This window comes from Ambystoma mexicanum, chromosome 14, assembly GCF_040938575.1.
Source record: "Ambystoma mexicanum isolate Mex_15411 chromosome 14, UKY_AmexF1_1, whole genome shotgun sequence".
NCBI classification, from domain to species: Eukaryota; Metazoa; Chordata; class Amphibia; order Caudata; family Ambystomatidae; genus Ambystoma; species Ambystoma mexicanum.
Window position 1 is genome coordinate 406,662,494 of NC_090940.1, and position 15,875 is coordinate 406,678,368.

General features: G+C 46.5%; 1 protein-coding gene across 4 annotated transcripts in view; it reads left to right on the forward strand.

The window, feature by feature from the left end:
• BAHD1 (bromo adjacent homology domain containing 1) overlaps window positions 1–15,875 on the forward strand; it is an 841,837-nt gene that overhangs the window by 439,173 nt on the left and 386,789 nt on the right. The window contains exon 3 of one of the 4 annotated variants that reach the window (XM_069637539.1): window positions 6,872–6,941. The exons of 2 other annotated variants lie outside the window; for them this stretch is intronic. The gene's annotated coding sequence lies outside the window, so the exon portion shown is untranslated. Of the gene's footprint in view, window positions 1–6,871; window positions 6,942–7,286; window positions 7,360–15,875 lie in introns of those variants that run through there. One more of the 4 variants, XM_069637544.1, reaches the window with a different exon arrangement.

A 15,875-nucleotide genomic window follows, 5' to 3' on the forward strand; every position in this document is an offset into this window, starting at 1 on the left:
CCATCGCTTCCTGCATTGCTGTGGGTTGCGGGGTGCGGTCCCCACCGCACTTACCCGCTGTGCCACCAGGGCCCATATGTCCTTCTTGTTCGCAAGTGCCGTCCTGGTCATTTGCGTCGAGAAGACGACGGCAGCGTTCTCCTGGAGGGTCTCTGTGAGCACGGTGAGTTCCTCATGGGAGAAGTGGACCTGCCGCTTGCGATCGCATGCTTTTTTAGCAACTTTTCCCATTTTTCTTTTTTATTATGGGGTGGCTAACGGGTTGGGATGTGTCTCAGGGTCGGTTTTTAATGGTTGTGTTGGGATTCTGATTTTATAGGTGTACGGCGTCCTGTTTCCCGTTCCGGCCCCATGTTTTTGCTTCCGTTTCCGTATTTTTACGGTGACCGTAATTTGCGCTGACCGCTCATTACGGTGACCGCTAAGATGGGTGGCGGAATTGCACCTAGGGCGCCGTACGACGGCGGTATGGGCCGTTTTGGGGTCATTTCCGCCATCGCGGACTTTGCACTTCCGCCATGGCGTGGTGCTCGTGCCCGATGGGTCGGGATTGGCCGCACTTTGCTCCATCGTGCAATGGCGGAAACGCTATTTACGCTATGGCGGTCATGTCAGTTACTTTCCGCCAGGGTCGTAATGAGGGCCAGTATCTCCCTCTGTTCCTTGGGAGATGTTTAAGGGCGGGATCTTGCTTCTCTCTTGGAGGTCCTGGCCTTCATTCACTGGCAGAAGATGTAAGGCCGACTTTACCTGCAGCCAGGGTCTAATGAGTTCTTCCTTCTGCTTCTGGTGAAGCCTTCAGATGATCTGCTAAAAGATACAGTATCAAATTTCAAAATAGCCCAGGCGAGCGCACACCCACCATTCGGATGGTCGAATTCCTCACTCCATCGCTCCCCTACCTGCATTCAAATGCAATAATGTAGTATATAAGTTAGTAAACCATCACCAATTGCGAAAACTAAAAAGGATTTGGGCGTTTAGACGTGTTGCATGCATTCTGTGTGATACAGCAGGCGCACTGGTATCGAGACTTTTTAAGCTAAATGTAGAGGGTGTTTGGGAAAGGGAATATGGACTGGGGGCTGGTGGGGGAGGGGTGGGGTATGGGTATGAGGAGGGTTATGGGGAGTCTCCGCCCACATTTTGCAGTAAAATAATCGGTAACAAATCGGCGGGGATAAAAGCTGCGATGAGAAAGTGTGCGCTAAAAATCCAGAACCGTTGCACTGCATGCTTATCAATGAGACTGGAAACGGCACAGAGGCTGTGAGGAAGCCACATGGAACGAGGCTAAAGTTAACAAGAACCATCCTTCAGGTCGCCAAGCATTCAGGAAGCTGTGATGGCAAATTAAAGCCAGTGATGGCCGTTTTTTAACATCAGAAAGATTTCTGGAGATGGAAGGCTAGTGGAAGCACTAGGGAACCGGCAAAAAAGATACTTCCAAGAGCTTACTCTGACCTTCCCCCTCCCGATTTCAATGTTTTATAAAGTGTGGTGCTGTAATATCATTGCTCCTTTCTTTTCTTTTTTTTAAATAGTAAGAGGGACCTTTGTTCGACGAAACGTGTTTTTCTCTATATAAAGCATCTGACCTGATTCACAATGTGCATTTGGGCCATTTGTACATTTCTAACACTTGCCTCTGTTCAGTGGAAATTGTGTGAGTGGGTAAACTGGAGTCGCTGTGCGCTAAACACCAATAATGGGTCAATCTTTGTGCCAGCTGCAGCCTAGCATAGTGGCATTACCCAATACCACAGAGAATAAACCAAACACTAAAGAATACTAGTAACAAACGCTATGCAGAAAACATACTTGGTTATTTAATCTGATTTTTTGATTTTTCTAGAACAGTCAGACATGTCAATCTTGAGCAGCCTACACGTGTTTCGACACATCGGGCCTCATTACGAGGTAGGAGGTAGCCATGGTGCTATTGACACCATGACTACCCCCTTACCGCATTCCGGGTCCGGGTTCCCGAAATAGGGACTTACCGGGTCATTCCAACCTTGGAGGACCTGGCAAGTCCCCATTCCGGGAACCATTCCCCATTCCCATTTGAGCCCCCATAGGGCTCAATGGGGATGGGCTAATAACAGTACCGCAATTTGCGGTACCATTATTAGCTCTGAAGTCCCTTAACGGGTCCCTTCCATAACTCCTGGTAAAACCAGGCGTTAAGGAAGGCACCCGCTAAGGGATCTCGGAATAGGGTGGTAAGGGATTACCGGCACCTGTGTCCATACCGGTGCCGGTAATCCCTTACCACCTACCTCGTAATGAGGCCCATCATCTTTATCAAGGCAATCATTTAGTTCAAATTATTACACACACAAATATACCACAAACCAGATTCATAATAAAAACATCAATCAGTCAATGATCAATTGAACAAGTCAAATCACATGAGTTATGTAGTGTACAGAATTATATACATAAACATGGACAGTAAATAAATGAATTGTACATACCAGAGAGAAATATGGGTATGCAGGTGGATTAAACAAACGGAACACGGAGAAATAAAATTCCAGATCATGAAAATACAAATCTTAAATACTATAAAGACATTATTACAATTGGAAAACAAACTGAATTATTATACTGGTACAATCATTATACTCCATAATAGGTGAAAACGGCCACTGTGGCGAAAGTGCCCATATGAAAACATCCCCATGCTGGTACATCCAAGCACTTGCATTGGCCAAAGTGAGTAAAATCCCCATTGAAATTAATAACATCCCACTCCCGGGCGTGATCCATAACTGCGGGTTAGATTCCCACGCCCAGTGCAATAATTCAAACTATGTGTGTGACATAGACGAGTCCAAATACCAGAGGGAAACTCGCCATCAGGCGAAGCCATATGAGTCTGTAAAACATTCAATACATTTGAAGAATGTTGTTAATTGTTTGCTTTTATAACTCCTGAGAGTATCCTAATGAAAAGGCCCAAGCAAATTAACAAATTATTTCAAAATCTTACCCTGTACTCCGAATAGTTTCAAAAAGAGTTGCCCACTATTTGGTAATAGTCTTTGCTGTAGAAGTAATATCACATACAAATGGTGATTACTTCAAGAATAATGTGCTGTTAACGTACTCATGGCTAATTGTGGGATTATGGTAACATTACGCTTACCTTGTGACAATATATCGCGATAGAATAGAAAGTTGTTTCAAGAGTTTGTTGTTACAGCAAGTTTGCCCGCATCAATGGATTTCAATATAACAAGTGAATCTCCTAGGGATAACATGAATAATGTTATATGTTTATAGATTCATGCAGTTTCCCTTGCAACGTGATGCAAATGCCTTGAGGGAATATTAGAGTTACGATACCTGTAAGGACTCAAATTTCCAGATGTCCGGTCTGGAATGTTTTGAGTTGCGTGGGCCAGCATTTTACTACAGCAGTGTATTTCTGTTAATGCACGTACGTGGCCATTACGTGATTACGCGTTGTCGTACAGTAGCAACTAAACCGTTTACCGGGACAGACAGAAATGTGCCCTGAACCTGCCATGTGCAGTGCTGATGCATTCTAATCACGCAAAAAAATACCTTGGTACTTGGAACTGGTTCCAAGCATTTAGCATATTGGGAACTAAGTATAATAAATCCTAATAGTTAATGCCCTTGCAGGATTTATCCTTCATTGCGGAGACTTTAGATGAGCAAATTGCACGTGTCCTAATGCCCTATAGTCTTTATCTGACCAGCAAATAAATAGAATAATTCACAGAAACATGGGAACTCATTCATATTGGAGTGATAAACGTCATCATTGTAATGGTCACGTTACTCAACAAAACACAGAATAGTGTAAAATATTTAACTTTTTTCCCCATTCCAAACAATATAAAAATGGGTAACCAAGAGAAAATACAAAACATCAGCCCAGAAAAACATGGATCTCATGTTCCTTATTAAGACCTTCAGTTGTGCAACGTAGTAAACAGATGCAGTTTTCCTTGCTGAGAAGCCATTTCACCTCCAAAAGGAGTTATGGCGTACATGTCGAGTAATTCTACTCTTTATCTTCTCAGCTCCCAAGTGTCCTCTTTTAATGGTTAACTCACATCGTTGATTGGTCTTCTGTACCAAACATAGAATATCTGCCACCAAGTAACCCAGTATTTCAGTCTCCGAGGACATCCACTTCCAAGCAGCCTGTAATTTCAATCCCTGGGAAGATCAGCCTTCGAGCAACCCATGATTTCAAACACTTGAGAAAATCATCCTCCAAGCAGCCGTAGATTTTAATCTCCAAGAACATCTGCCACCAAGCAACTCAGTATTTCAGTCTCCAAGGACATCCACTTCCAAGCAACCTGTGATTTCAATCTCCGGGAAGATCAGCCTTCGAGCAGCCCATGATTTCAAACTCTGAGAAAATCATCCTCCAAGCAGCCCTAGATTTTAATCTCCGAGAACATCTGCCACCAAGTAATCCAGTATTTTAGTTCCCTGAGGACATCCACTTCCAAGCAGCCTATGATTTCAATCCCCGGGAAGATCAGCCTTTGAGCAGCCATTTCATTATTTAAATCTACAAGAGCATCCGTCTTCAAGCAGCCCATGAGTTCAGTCTCTCAGAACTTGAGCCACCAAAGATCCCAGGATTTCAATCTCTGGGAAAATTAGCCTGCGGGCAGACCATTATTGCAATCTCTGAGAACACCACTCTCCAAGCAGCCAAGTATTTTATTCTCTGAGAACACCACCCTGCAAGCAGACAGCGAATGAAATCCCCAGGTCACATCATCAGCATTCAAGCAGCCCAGGATTTCAGTCTCCTAGAATATCAGCCAACGAGCAGCCTACGATGGCCATCTAGAGGCCTTGTAGATGTAGCCAATTTCACCCTACTTGTAACTGAAGGACAAGCGTATGGTCCGCATGCTTCAGGGCAAGTATTCACACGTACTAGGGCCGGAACCCACGTTTGTCCATCTCAACCACTTGGCAACAACCACAAACCTTTCTCATAATTTCCTCCTTTTGAGAAGCCTGCTCCATCGATCAATCTGTCATCTCATTGTCGAGGGGACTTGGCACTGCTACCTTCTACTAGGGTCTGAATGCTTTTCTGTGCCACTATTTGTAGGGTAAGTCCCTACTAGGAACGTTTTTGCCGGCACAGGTGGTCTGTTTCGTCCATGGTGTTCACCTTGTCAAGTCCTCTGGTACCCCATCACCTCTGAATGGTGGAGGAGTCCCATTAGCTCATCAGCATCCACATCTCATTTCAGCTCAGACCATCAATAGCTGCTTACACAAGGGCGCTGAAAGCCTGACTGACGGGTTTCGTATTTTATTCTGATTTCTCTTCATAAAGAGTTTATATAAAGTCCAATGCCCAGCTGCTCCTAGAACCTTGTTCACTCCTGTTTTGTAGCATGGACAATCGTTCCTGAATTCATCTCAGCAAATACCTGCTGTGGTTAATTTGCAAATAAGAAGCGGGAGCAGGCGCCTCCCCAATTCTGCTCTAGTGGCTGCTGCAAGGGAGCACGCCCACCCATTCACTGAAGTGCGTGCAAGCAAGAAGGGTCTCACATTGCACTGGCCAAGCCACCCACCTGGGTGCTGGGTGCATACAGGCAGCGAGCGACATGCCTTAACCGGCTCGGCTTCTAGGAAATGACATTTTTCATTTGCACGCCCGCTTCAGGTGTGAAAATATCACATAAATGGAAATGTTTCTGTTTAGGACAAACAATACTCAGGAGGCCTTGATAAGGCCTCTCTAGTGGGGATTCAGATTCGGGAAAATTGTGCTACAGAGGTGGTGCATCCCGGTGTGAATCCTTTTGTGAATCAGAGCTGCGTCTTCCACGTCACTACAGACTCTGTGGGCGGCACGAGTCTGCCTCCAAAGTCATTTGCAATTGTAGAATCACTTTTGCCAACAGTGCCACCTGTACAATGTGGGTTTTTTCTTTGCTTTTGTTTGTGCTGGGCACAAGGAACGGAGGACGAAGTTTAATGAACCCGACGGACCATTTCTTTGGTTAGTTTATTGCACTAAAAAGTGCTAATATTGAGAATCAAACTGGCTTTTTAAATTGTTAAACTCTACAAATTAGAGATGTTTCATATCTTTCGTAAAAAAATGTTTTGCCTTTTTCAGTATTCTATTATTGTAACGAATGCGTGTTGGTATTAATTTATTGAATGCTGTGAAATGGTTTATAGTGATTGCTGGTGGGGAGGTGGTGTGTGGAAGCATCTAGAATCACTTTTTTGTTTACAGTGATTGCTGGTGGAGAAGTGGTGCGTGGAAACCTCTAGAACCAGTGTTTTTTTTACTGTGACTGCAGGTGGAGAGGTGGGGGTGGGGCATCTTGAAACCTGTGTTTTATTTACCATGATTGCTAGTGGGGAGGTAGTTTGTGGAAGCACCTAGAATCAGTCTTTTGGTTACAGTGATTGCTGGTGGGGAGGTGGGTGGTGTGTGGAAGCATCTACTGGATTCACTCTTATTTACAGTGATTGCTGGTGGGGAGTTGGTGTGTAGAAACTTCATCTAGAATCATTCTTTTATTTACAGTGATTGTTGGTGGGGAGGTGGTATGTGGAAGCATCTTCTAGAATCACTCTTTTATTTACAGTGATTGCTGGTGGGGAGGTGCTGTGTGGAAGCATCTTCTAGAATCACTCTTTTGTTTAAAGTGATTGTTGGTGGGGAGGTGGTATGTGGAAGCATCTTCTAGAATTACTCTTGTTTACAGTGATTGCTGGTGGGGAGGTGGTGTGTGGAAGCAACTTCTAGAATCACTCTTTTGTTTACATTGAGTGTTGGTGGGGATATGGTGCATGGAAGCATAATCTAGAATCACTTTTTTGTTTACAGTGATTGCTGGTGGAGAAGTGGTGCGTGGAAACCTCTAGAACCAGTGTTTTTTTACTGTGACTGCTGGTGGGTAAGTGGGGGAGGGGCATCTTGAAACCTGTGTTTTATTTACCATTATTGCTAGTGGGGAGGTAGTTTGTGGAAGCACCTAGAATCAGTCTTTTGGTTACAGTGATTGCTGGTGGGGAGGTGGGTGGTGTGTGGAAGCATCTTCTGGAATCACTCTTATTTACAGTGATTGCTGGTGGGGAGTTGGTGTGTAGAAACTTCATCTAGAATCATTCTTTTATTTACAGTGATTGCTGGTGGGGAGGTGGTATGTGGAAGCATCTTCTAGAATCACTCTTTTATTTACAGTGATTGCTGGTGTGGAGGTGCTGTGTGGAAGCATCTTCTAGAATCACTTCTTTGTTTACAGTGATTGCTGGTGGAGAAGTGGTGCCTGGAAACCTCTAGAACCAGTGTTTTTTTACTGTGACTGCTGGTGGGTAAGTGGGGGAGGGGCATCTTGAAACCTGTGTTTTATTTACCATTATTGCTAGTGGAGAGATAGTTCGTGGAAGCACCTAGAGTCACTCTTTTGGTTACAGTGATTGCTGGTGGGGAGGTGGTGTGTGAAAGCATCTTCTAGAATCACTTTTTTGTTTACTTGTGTGTGCTGTGGGGCAAGATGTGGGGCGCTGCCGAAACATGTGTCGAGGTGGGCTGCCAGCCTCAGGAAACGAAAGGGGATTCAGTTCGGGTAGATGGAACTTTTTTAGAATGTATGTTTTTGGCAGCCAGTGGAACCGGGAAGATACGTTTTCTCTAGACTAATTCGGCATGTTTTCAATTTCTTTTCTTTCTCCTGCCTTTTTTCTCCCCCTTCCCTGCAATTCCGTTGTTTATGTGAAATGTAGATGTGCTTTTTGTGTTAAAGACCAAAAATGATTTAAAAACAATTATAACAAAGAATGTATGTTTGTGTGAGTCCTTTCGCGGCTAGTACTTTGTTGGCGCGTGAAGGTTCTGTTTTAGTTCCAGTGGGATAATAATATGCACAGATAATTAGCCGTTTGCAACAATCGTATGTTTAGCCTTCAACGAGTGTCTTACCCAGCGTGGATCGTGTTCATTCGCCTAGCCGTCAACTACTTGTGATTAAGGCTCCCCGCTTTATAGTACTTAGCTTTCGGATATTCCGTACTTTATTTAGCCATAGTTTTTGCAGCAAAATGTACGTTCTTTTATTTGTTCAATTTATAGTTGAAGCAGAATTCATATCTCTAGGGAACCCACTTTCAGATCACACCCAGCGGGAAACTAAACCAATCACACACACACACACTCTTGCACCAAACGCCACGTAACGTCTACCAACTAACAACACACCAGCACACAGTAACCGCAGCAGCACATCAAAGCTCGTGGTGGTTTCCCCTCTCAATCCCACTAACTAGCCATCCCAACCCCTGTCCTTTTCAGGCCCGCCCGTAGCGCCTGGAGACCATGCAAATGGCAGCGTTGGGCGGTATACGTCACAATAACGTTACACTAGGGGCGTCCCTTTAGTGACCTCCTTCCTCATTGGGGGAGTGGAATTACAGTCGCACTCTACATGTGTTCAGCATCCCTTCCTAGCAGGCCTGGAAGCTGCCTAGTCATGCTGCCTAGCATTGCCTCCTCTTGTCTGTATTTTAGCTCGTGCCCTACACCATTGCTTGTGATATGTGCTCCGCCTGCAGTTATCAAGTTCAAACCCTAGCGCGCCTGACTCAGCCCTTCAGCCTTCTGTGATCGGTACCTTGAGTAGCATTCCATTGGAGAATGACAATAGCTGTTATTACAGTGCCTGGAAGCGCGGGATAACCGCCATGAAGGTCTCTCTGTACACCTGATATTGTTATTCCCAGCACTAAAAACAAATAAGTAGGAGCCCAATGAACCGAGCTCTGGAAGACTTGGTCAGTAAGTTTATTTTTAAAGTTCAGCAAATAGGCGTCATTCGAAAGCAAAGGATACAAACAGAAAAACTGTCTAACAATATAACGCAGGCAGAAGCGACGGAGTAAGAATACATTCAAGGAAAGGTCACAGCGAAGAAATTGAAACTTTGCAGATTCTCCGCTGCCAGATCTGCTGACTTACTGGGAAATCCACAGAAATCCCGTGTCTTCTTTTCCTGTGGCTTATAAAGAACCAGCGAAACAAGACTATCAGCCAAGCCCGCTCCCGGCGCTGGGCTGGGCAAATTACCACTAGCTGCGTAATCCTGTTAGCTTTACATGGTCACCGCCCACCCACCTTCGGCAGAGTCACTAGTGGAGCTTTCTATGTGGCGACTAGTGTGGCATGCTACGACACTGCCCACCTACCTGTGACCTAGCCACTAATGGGGTCTCCTATGCCACCGCCTACCCACCTATGATATAGCCACTAGTGGGGCCTGCTACATCACTGCCCAACCACCTCCACCTAGTGACTAGTAGGCCTGCTACTTTACCAGCCACCTATGACCTAGCCACCAGTGGGGCCTGCTACGTCACCTCCCACCTACCTGTGACCTAACCACTAGTGGGGCCTCCTATGCCACCGGCCACCCACCTCCATCTAGCAACTAGTGGGGCCTGCTACATCACTGCCCACCCACCCGTGACCTAGCCACTAGTGGGGCCTGCCACATCACTGCCCACCCACCCGTGACCTAGCCACTAGTGGGGCCTGCCACATCACTGCCCACCCACCCGTGACCTAGCCACTAGTGGGGCCTGCCACATCACTGCCCACTCACCCGTGACCTAGCCACTAGTGGGGCCTGCTACATCACTGCCCACCCACCCGTGACCTAGCCACTGGTGGGGCCTGCTCCATCACTGCCCACCCACCCGTGACCTAGCCACTAGTGCTGCCTGCTACATCACTGCTCACTCACCCGTGTCCTAGCCACTAGTGGGGCCTGCTACATCACTGCCCACTCACCTGTGGCGTAGCCACTAGTGCAGCCTGCTACATCACTGCCCACCCACCTGTGACCTAGCCACTAGTGCTGCCTGCTACATTACTGCCCACCCACCCGTTACCTAGCCACTGGTGCTCCCTGCTACATCACTGCCCATCCACGCGTGACCTAGCCACTAGTGATGCCTGCTGCATCACTGCTCACTCACCCGTGACCTAGCCACTAGTGCTGCCTGCTGCATCACTGCTCACTCACCTGTGACTTAGCCACTAGTGCTACCTGCTACATCACTGCTCACTCACCCGTGACCTAGCCACTAGTGCTGCCTGCTACATCACTGCTCTCTCACCCGTGACCTAGCCACTAGTGCTGCCTGCTACATCACTGCTCACTCACCCGTGACCTAGCCACTAGTGCTGCCTGCTACATCACTGCTCACTCACCCGTGACCTAGCCACTAGTGCTGGCTGCTACATCACTGCTCACTCACCCGTGACCTAGCCACTAGTGCTGCCTGCTGCATCACTGCCCACCCACCCGTGACCTAGCCACTAGTGCTCCCTGCTGCATCACTGCTCACTCACCCGTGACCTAGCCACTGGTGCAGCCTGCTGCATCACTGCTCACTCACCCGTGACCTAGCCACTAGTGCTGCCTGCTACATCACTGCTCACTCACCCGTGACCTAGCCACTAGTGCTGGCTGCTACATCACTGCTCACTCACCGGTGACTTAGCCACTAGTGCTGCTGCTACATCACTGCTCACTCACCCGTGACTTAGCCACCAGTGCCGCCTGCTACATCATTGCTCACTCACCCGTGACTTAGCCACTAGTGCTGCTTGCTACATCACTGCTCACTCACCCGTGACGTAGCCACTAGTGCAGCCTGCTATACCAGAACCAGCCCCAAGGTAGGGAAAATGGAGGCTACCGCCGCGGCCGGCACCAGCAGGCAAAAACGACACTTGCCCCACAAGAAACAAATGTGGCCTACTTCCCAGGGAGCAGATATCACAAAAGGACTGTGTGCCTGGGTCAGAAAAACCCCTCTCCCAATCCTGAGTATTCCTGGTAACTGGGGCAATGGTTACTTCTGAAAGTTGGATTTGAGAGACGAGCACCAGTTAAAGAGCACTGCTTTATGCCTCCCAGTGGTTTTATAAGAATGCCCATCACATCCAAATACAAACCTGTAATCTGAACGAGTATATATTGGGAAAATAAAAAGTCTTAGTGCTACGTTAAGTTTTATTGCACAATTTGTGGCTTAGTGCTGGGTTGAATTTGGGGTGTCATTGTGGAACCCCCAATTATTCCCAGATTGGCATCAAATAGTGATTAATGATTGAGGGTCTAATAGTGATAATAGTAACTTGATTTTTATGTTGCGACCCGGTGACCACTTCCAGTGATTGCTGAAGCAATTTATAGCGCGTCTTACACAATGGTTGCCTCTAGCAGGCCTTTCTGTTTGCCAACGCAATGCAATTACTTGTAGTGTCCAGGGAATGGTCGAAGGTTGAGGTGACCCCGCTGTGACCAAGCCTGCGACCTGTGCATTACACTCAGACCTCAGCATCTGCAAGTGTTTCATCCGCTGAACTCCATGGCTGCCATTCGCCAGTGTCTATATGGGTTTTGGCAGTGTTCCTGAGACCCGCTGCGGTGGCTTTGAGGCACACTGACACCGAGAGGGGACTTCGCCCCTCACACTCTCGGTAAAGTGCAAGCTGTGTGTGGGCTCTGGAAATTCCTTTCTAACTCCCAATGACTACACGCCACTGTCGGCAGTGAGAGGATGGTAATTCCCCAAAGCCTGATGCATCCTGGGAGATGTAACCCGCCTTCAGAGCCGCTGAATCAATTGGGTCAAACTCATTCATTGGTTTGTGAAAAGGGAGACCAGCCGTGAAATAGCTCGTCACCGATGGTGTGGTCTCGAGCCACTGACTACAGATACATTTGGAAACATTTTGGAGAAAAGATCATGAACGTCCTTGTTATTTGCCTAAACTGCTACTGGATGGTTTTTGAAGAAAGGTTTGTATTGAATACATTTATTTCTTGGTCAATATACGTGTCACAAAAGGCATTAATCTCATTCTAAATTTGCCAATCCGAAAAAGCACCTTTTCCGGACTGGCCGACCTTTCACTGAAGTTATTACTAACGGTGCCGGTGCTTCAGTGTTCCCATTACCCTGGAGTCCTATGGGAACTTACCCGTGCTCCGCCTGCCGCCAGCCGCCCGTCTGGCGCCGGAAACAGTAAGCAGGGGTTGCAGGTAGGCCGCTGGAACTACCAGCGATTTACCAGTAACCTCCTAATGAGGTGTTTGCCTATATGTTTGCAATACGGTTTAAATATCATTATATATCATACAATTTATATACTATCAGATGACTCAGCAGCATTAAGTCATTGTGCCTCATCGTGAGGGGGGCGTGGGGGGAATCAGTGCTGTAAAAATGTGGTGGTAATAGCCCAATCACAGATTTGGGGGGAAGTTGGAGGACTCATTGACTTTCCGTCCAGTTTCTGTGCAATTACCACCTCGGTAATTGTGCCAAAAATGCCCCATTGAGTCATATGGACTCAAAAAAAAATTGGGAATTACACCACCACTTGTGATCCAGCACTAACACTGCCGGACCAAGTGCCGTTAACTGTAATTGCATTGGACGGTATTCCGGCAGACACCGCCGGGATACCGTCCAACTCCTGATGAGGTCCATTGTCTAAAATCAAACACATGAAACCCGCAGGACTGGATGCTGTGAAAATGGCCCTGTGCATATATTTGCACTTCGATCGTTTAACTGATTGTGGCATGTAATGCGTTGCAAAGACATTGAAAAATACAGAGAGATAATATGTTTGCAGAAAATTAAGATGGGGTTAAACGTAGGGTTGAAAGACATACCAAGCCAGTGTGCCATGGTCTAAGTAGCTTTGAAAAGGCTTGCGTGCCCTCTACTCAGTCCCACACACAATCAACACTTCTCTGCCAAAGAGCCAACCCTGCCACGGCAGAAGTAGGATCCTTACGGGGATAACCCAGGACAGAAGCTGAATACCCACGGCCTTCTGCCATGGTGGCAGGCTGCCCATAATGGGGGATTTGGTCTCGGCCCTACTAGACAGCCCTGCAATTCATAGGAGGGCTTCAACCTGCTGCTGGCTGAGCTTGGCAGGCGAGTACACATCCGGCCAGTTCATGCTGCTACTGCTAGGCGCAGCTATTGTATTGTTTCTACGTAGACCTTAAATGACTGGAACTGTATCTTCCAGCTCCGAATGTGCTCATTGGATCAACTTCAGAAGGATGACATTCTGAGAGACGACTCATTATTCAAAACTTGGTTCTACATTTGCCACATTAACCCACCGAGCGGTGATACCAGCTTCTTGTTGATATGTTATATATTGGTCATGTTTATTGGTAAAAGTACTTTATTTCGTATAATACATTGGGCCTGATTTACAAAAATATTTTAACGTGTGAAGTCCCATTGAAAACATTTTTGGAAATGAGACCCTTTGTGTCTTGTACCCCAACCATTCTTTTGAAAATCGAGTATGCAGGACTAAATCGCCCAGTTTCCAAGGGACTAAACCAACCATTCATTATATAACAATGGGAGAGACTCCAATAACTGATTAAGACCGGAACACTTAACCCAATGACTGACTAGGAGTGACTAAACCAGCCAATGGCTACTTGCGAACATGACCTACTGTGGATGGCACATAAACTCCATATTTGGATTTATCTCACTAACAACCACTTACCAGTAGTGTGGTGTGGGAATAATCAACCACTGTGGCTGGAAAACACCCTGCACTAATTGATTTTTAGAGGGACAACCGCCATGTTATAGCCTGTGAGTGGGACCAAAGACCCAACCGCGCATGCCCCGATGACGGATTCTGCGGAGGCCTAAAATGCATCAATAACTGGATGGGGCTCAAACTCCCACCAATACCAAACACTCGGTGGGGCTTAAAAAAATAGTAAAAGAATGTAACTGGGGCACCAGCCTGGAGTTCAGCGAGCTATTGGTTGGTGGAGGAAAATCCCCAGGAATGCCTGATTATCTTATGGATAATGAGCAGTGAAGTGTAGCCTACTTTCAGTAAACACGATCAGAAATACAAAACCACCGTCCATTTTCTGCCAGAGATGGACTGGCCTATCTGGAATTTGGGGGAATCACTTGAGAATCTGGTTCGTTCTGTAAGGAATCTTGGGGGGGGGGGGGGTCGGTTGCTTGCCAGGAAGAGCCCTGTGTGCTTCTGCCTGGGCTCTCGTTTGATGCACTCTGAAAGTTGCAGTGTTGATTAAGTTCTATTGAACAACAGTGCATATGGTACCAGTTATTGGTTAATGGAAAGACCTAGTCTGGAAACGTGGTGTCCCATTTACTTGGGGCCAACTGGTCAGCCTACCCAAAGGCCTTTCACAGGTGCATGCCCATCAACTGCTTTCCCATTCCATGTGCCATGGCAGTCGACCTCTGTTTACTGTGCAGAAAACTAGAGCACAGCGATAATGTCACCTACATTCAATTCAATACCTCTTTAGAAAAAGTGAAGGCATTTTCCTGAAGCCATTGATGCAGCTGGCCTCCAAACATAATGTGCTGTGATGCAAGATTGGGTGTCATTAGATGCGATCTGTGGTTCTTATGCTTTGCCTGTTCCAATCTGCACAAGGAACCAGCGTCTATGCTGCTGTAAACCGAAGCTCATTTGTTTGGGGTGTGCAGGTTTTCTTGAGTGTGTGCTAGGTGTCAGACTGTCTGATTTCAGCTGTGAGTGCCTCACGCTGTTCTTTTTGTGTTTGCTTTCTGGAACTTGCCGTCCTGCGCTGTAATGGCAAGATCAAAAGCTATACATTGCTCCAAGATATAGCTTCAAGGCATGTTCTAATCCAAGAATAATCCGAGCTGTATTAAGTACTGGGTTTCAGACTCGGTTAAATAAAGAAGAGGGATGCTCTTTAAAAGCCCCACATTAAGTGGGACAGCTTACTGTGGAAATGAGCACAAGCCCAGCATGCAAAGGAGCATTTGGCTGGTCCACTTTAGAGTCAAAGGTCAAGTTCCACATATTATCCCGTTCTGTCTCCTCCACCCTTAAGCATGTGGTTGACCACACAGCACGTAGCTTTGCAACGCGGATCACTGGGCCGCTTGCCTTTCCCAAGCGCGGACCACCGTGGATGTGGCCATCAGGCACGTGGAAGGTTTACAGCCTCAAACTATACATTTCAGTCGTTTTTGCATGGCCCTAGATTCTCAAGGGAGCGCTTTCTTCAGTAAGGCAACAAGTGCCCAGCAATTACTAGAGAACGTTTTGAAGCTCGCGATAAAGGAATCATTTAGTGCAATTAACAACAATATCTCTTTTTGCAAGTAGCCTTTTTATCAAAAGGTGTATGATCATATCAGAACCGTTAAGACATGTTGTAAGTTCCTTATTTGAATGAAATCTGAAGGATAGGAGATCTATGATAAAGTAAACACAGGCGGACACTCCTTCTCAAGTTCAGTTATCCTATGGACGTTTTTGAAGGAAGTCGACATCAGGGTCTTCTTCTGGAATTTTGTAAATGCCCTGAGCAAGACCTTTGTGTACAGGTCGTAGAAAAACATGTTGGCGATAGCATATTAGTAAAAAGAATTTGTACCAAGAATTTGGATCATCGTGGTTTTCTGTATAACCTTGTAGTTATGGATCAACGTGTATAAAACACTTAATTCGGATCAACGTGATTTGACCGTGGCAGAATTGTTCGCCGCGAATACAATTTTGCTGCAGCCAAATCCGGCCAAACCTTGACCCTCTAACTCCCCCCATACATCGCCTTTCTTTTTTTGTTTCCCGTCCCCTGCCTCCAGTCCTCAGGAAGCGGGGGACAACCCTGTCACTGCCCAAGACAATCACTACCAAACATAGGGAGTGGGGGTCACCCCCGCAAACCCTTCTCCCCATGTTCGGTATTGATTACCCAATTCGTTCGAATTCGGCCAAATCTACCATGCGTTCAATTAAATTCAAA